Raw genomic sequence first — 5,536 nt, forward strand, 5'->3', positions numbered from 1 at the left:
GAATGTAGGCAGGGGTGAGCTCATGATGCCACACATAGATTAGGGAATTCATGCAGCTCCAAATGCTTCTCAGTTTCTTCTCTTGCACTTTGCTACCCATTATTTGATCTGGGTTGTTGCATGGTCAGCATAATGACTTGATCCTCTCACTATAAAGATAGTCCTTCACCTGAAGCAATAAAGCCTAATATGTCTTTTTCAATGCATGTAGAGTGAAATATCTTCTTTATTTCCCATCTACCAATCTTTTTACCTGTGTGGCATAGAGCAGAGTCATCCTGGATTGTGCATTGGTCAGCTCCACCAAAGTTATCCCGAATTTTTGGCCTTAACTGGGACTCGAGGATCTTGATGTATTTGTCAGCATTGACAGTGTCACAAAATTCAGGCATCGCACATCCTGGACAGAGATTCATCCCCATATCACTTGACTCTGTGGATGCTACAAAGTTGCATTCAAACATGCTGGATGAAACTCTTCTCCACATTGACGTTGTTACAAAGTGCTTCCCATCAGACTCATGCAGGTTGAAGTTTGATTCATCCGATAAGATCACTTTGCTCTACATTGCTTCAGACTTGCCAGGAGACTGACTGAATACAGGCAAGACCAGACAGTGTGTGTGGTGGCAGTGACCCTTGAAGTTTCTTGCCATGCTCTTCTGAGATCTTTGGATGACAGTCGATGATTTGCATTTCAGAACACGCTCTTCAGCTGCTGTGGATGCTTTCTTCTTACCCCTTCCCTTCTGCCACTCTACATAACCAGTCTCTATATCTCTTCACTCAGCAGCTCACAGTAAACTGGTTAAATTTGATTTTTCTAGCAATTTGCCTTGTCAAAAGCCCCTCTTTGCTTAAAGAAACTATGAAATACCTTCTTTTTTTCCGTGGAGTTAATTTTCAACCCTTGACTATGGTAGCATCACATGAATTTTGTAGGAAGTAGGCTTCTAAACTGACTCTCAGTCAGAACCTCTATTCATAGCCAAAAAGAAACGAAAATACCCAGAGAGCCTATAAAGCTGCTGATGTAATAATTAGACAGTATTTCATCATTCATGAAAAACATTTGTACCTATATGCGTTAGGGTCTCAAAACAGACGATGATTTTGATACAACCAATGTTCCATCTAATTTTTTCAATAATGTGTGGAATGAAGTCTTTCATGTACACTGCCAGTTTTTTAGGGGGTGGTATTTTTAGACTATCGATCCTATTAGATCATTAGGCCGCTTTGCAATGCTACCAGTTGGTTATTTGCGCTTTAGGCCTATTGACTGCCAGTGTCATTAAAGCAGTCAACGTTTTGAGACTCCTCACCATTAATGAGGATGTATGCGGCTAGAATAATGAAGTGCGCGGCACTTGATTGGTTGTTATGCAGCTGCACAGCTTAGAGAAGACACTGGACGCCAGTGCATAACTGCTATGGAATAGTTTTTATTCTAGACCTAAGACCTTGTTTATAGTATGGTTGTTACACACCTTGGTGCCTGTTCAGGGACAGCCTTTGTTCTAAAAGATATAGTTACTTCATTATAACAATATTTCTTCTAGATTTGAGTTCCTGTGCAGTATGAGTCATTAATCTAGATCTGCATACGTGTTCAGAAGCATTCTTTGTTCTAGATTTGTACTCTTTTTCTGGAATAATAATTATTCTAGTCCAGGATATTCGTTCTGAAGCATTCTTTGTTCTAGACTTGGGCCCTTTTCTGGAATAATAATTATTTTAATCCAGGGTATTCGTTCAGGAGCTGTCTTTATTCTAGACTTGGACCCTTTTCTGGAATAATAATTATTCTAGTCCAGGGTATTCGTTCAGAAGCATTCTTTGTTCTACACATGGGTCCCTTTCTGGAGCCCCCCAGTGTCTGCGGACTTACAACGCTAGAATCAGGGTTTCGATACCCGTGGTGGGCAGAGCACAGATAGCCCTTGTGTAGCTTTCTGCATAATCAAAAACAAACAAACAAACCCTTTCTGGAATAATAATTATTCTAATCCAGGGTATTCGTTCAGGAGCATTCTTTATTCTAGACTTGGACCCTTTTCTGGAATAATAATTATTTTAGTCCAGGGTATTCGTTCAGGAGCATTCTTTGTTCTAGACCAGGGTATTTATTCAAGAACAGACTTTGTCCTAAATCAGGGTATTTGTTCAAGAACAGTCTTTGTTCGGGATCACGGTATCTGTTCAGCAACGTGGTATGGTTTAAGGGAAACAAATTCATTATCTTAACTTAAAGTAATATTTTTATTATTTGAAAATATATTCAATTAAGATGAATTACGTAATAAAATATATGCTTAATGTGTTAATTTTTGCTACTGTATGGTGTAGCTGGTTTCATATTTTAAGATATAATGAAAAATACTCCAAAATAAACACATACGATAAACATTTCCTTTATTGGTGTTATGTGATTACTAAAGAAATGCTCAAGTGAAATATCGATAATGAAAAAAAATTACTTTGTAAAACTTAGTCACTAGATGATAGTAATTATATGGTAGTTAGGGCACCCGACTTGCAATCTAAGGGTCGTAGATTCGCATCTCATTTCTGAACATGCTCATCCTTTTAACCATAGGGACGTTATAATGTAATCGTCAATCTCACTAACCATTGGTAAGAAGTAGCTCAAGAGTTGCCAGTGGTTGGTGTTAACTAGCTCCCTTCCCTCTCTAGGCTATCACTTCAAAATTGAGGACGGCTATATAAGAAAGCCCTCGAGTAGCTTTACGCAAAATTAATAAAACATTAACAAAAAATAAAATGACAGTAATTTATGGAAAATCCATGATTCCTATCGCATTGCCTGCCTGCCTTTCTTTTTTTATATAATGGATTTTGTTGACAATTTATGAATGGAAAGTAATCTGCGATTAATACGTTTGTAGACTATGTATATAACGTTTTGTTCACTACAGGAATACTTTTACATATTATAATAAATCTAGAAGCTTTATGAAATAAGTTGAAAAACAAAATAAATCTTATTGGACTGCTGGTGTTGAACAAGTGTTCAACACAATTAAGAAGGAATTGACGACTATTTCTGTATTAGTATATCCAAGTATTGAAGATTCGCTCATGTTAGATACAGATGCTAGTGATTTTGCTCTAGGAGTAGTGTAACAAGTGCAATAAGAAAAATAATATGTGATTGCCTACTATATCAAGGCAATTAATGCTGCAAAAATATATTGTACAACTTGAAAAGAGCTTCTATGTGTTGTTAGAGCCCTAACTTATTTCCATCATTACCTCTATGGGCAAAAGTTTACACTCCAGACAGATCATTGAGCATTGCAAAATTTATCAATGTAGAAATCTAGATAGCAAGATGGCTCCAGAAACTTCAGGAGTACACATTTAACGTTGTACATTGTTCTGGGTAGAGCCACAGAAATTGTGATGCATGATCCCATAGACCATGAATAATGGAACACTGTGAAAAGAAGGAACCTTGAAATAGGACATCATCCACAAGTGATGAAGGAGAACTAATTTGGCTCAACACTCAACTGAAAGATGCTTAGGCAGAATAAACAAGTTTGAAAACAACTATTCAGTAGATCACGAATAGTCCCTAAAAACTTTTGTGGCTAAGAGTAATCTCAAACAGCCCAAAGACAGACATAATGGCCACAGTGGAATTCATTATGCATACAAGAGAGCTTGTTATATCGGAATTGGGAAGACACCAGTGAATAGAAACAAGACTACAGTTGGTACTTACATAGTCGAAGCACTTCATCATCTCCAACATCTGGGCTTAGAAGACACTGGGGAGAGGATACTTCTATTAGTTTTGTTGCTGGGGATGTGTAGATAATTGGTGTAATCATGTGAACTATGCCACGAGCAAAAAGGTTCACAAAAGAAACAGCACGTGCATCCACAGCAGTATTGTGTTAGAACATCAATTGAGAGAGTCGCTGTCGATGTTTAGTAGTGGGAATAAATACATCATGATTGTTATAAGATATTTCACGAAATTACCTGAAATATACACTGCAACTGTAGCAAGGAAACTCGTCAATAAGTCTGTTTCAAGATTTGGGTCGCCTATGGAACTTTGAATCAGACTTATTCGTGTTAAGGTCTTGGAATAAAAAAGACCACTTTTCACATCTTTAATTAATAATATAATGATTCTAATGCCTGTTTGGGAATATTAATTTTGTTACTTTTAGATAATGGCTTTAATGCTAAATATGATGTTTTAAGTTTTGTGCATTCTTTTTATTATACTTTAAAATCATTCAAACAACTCCAGAATCCAGGAAGAGAGCACTAGTGTTGCCTATACTGTTATCATTTTAATATTTGGTTCATTAGAGGGAGTTTTTACATAATGTAATAATTGTGTGAAATCTAAACATTTTATAAAAGTTTAGATCTTGGTGGAATCTTAGAGCATCCTATACTGTGTAGAAATTAGTGTGATATAAAAATTCCAGAATGAGTGAGTTAGATCGAATTAATTGATTCAGTGTCAGTTAAGGCCTGGTGGTTATGGGACTCGACTCGCAATCTAAGGGTTGCGGGTTCGAATCCCGTGTTTGAACATGTTTGCTCTTTCAGCCATGGAGGTGTTATAATATGATGGTCAATCCAATTTTTCATTAGTAAAAGAGTAGCCTAAGAGTTGGCAGTGGGAGTTATTGACTAGCTGCTTTTCATCTAGTCAATCACATCCAAATTAGGAACAACCAGTGTAGATATCCCTCGAGTAGCTTTGCGCAAAATTCAATAAACAAACAAACAAAGAGTGTCAGTTAAAGAGTTTTAATGAGTTAGACAATGAGAATTAATGAATCTGTTCTCCTGTCATCGAGTTATTAAGTTAATCGGTGTGTTTGTTATCAAACAATAAGCAAGGAAAATTGTGCAAGTAAATTATATGCATGCACGCAGGGGGGTTCGACCGAACCCCTATTTTTGTGATGTAAAAAAATTATAATTATATATATATAGAGAGAGAGAGCGCAGCTGCTTATGGTATTTAACATTTACTACATAATCTACATTCTTCTGATGAAGCATTAGCGTTTTTTTCGCTTGAAATAGTCGTATGCCCTCAGACTCCCGTAGCATTAGCATGCTGATTGTGCATCGCGCAAGTCCCCCCCTCCAATATGCAATATACACTCATAAAGGAGTAAGACATCAAATTGAAGTTCACCTCTTCGATTAGGAGCCCTTATCCTACCCCCACGTGGATGCTGATACCCAGTGGCTAGGTTTTGGATCTAGAGTAGAACCAATCAACATATGTCCTCATACATTTATGGTTGTCTATATTTCTCTGTTCCCCGCTGGTACAGTGGTAAATCTCCAGATTTACAACGCTCAAATCAGGGGTTCGATTCCCTTCGGTGGACACAGCAAATAGCCCGATGTGATTTTGCTATAAGAAACACATACGGTTCGCGTAATATATTGTTACGTCTCCGTTCGTTCGTTAATTAATTTCCGTAAATTCGTTCCAACAAAACTTTAGCGACACAAGTCCTTTCTT

The sequence above is a fragment of the Limulus polyphemus genome, unplaced genomic scaffold, assembly GCF_000517525.1.
Source record: "Limulus polyphemus unplaced genomic scaffold, Limulus_polyphemus-2.1.2 Scaffold2228, whole genome shotgun sequence".
In the NCBI taxonomy this organism is placed as follows: Eukaryota; Metazoa; Arthropoda; class Merostomata; order Xiphosura; family Limulidae; genus Limulus; species Limulus polyphemus.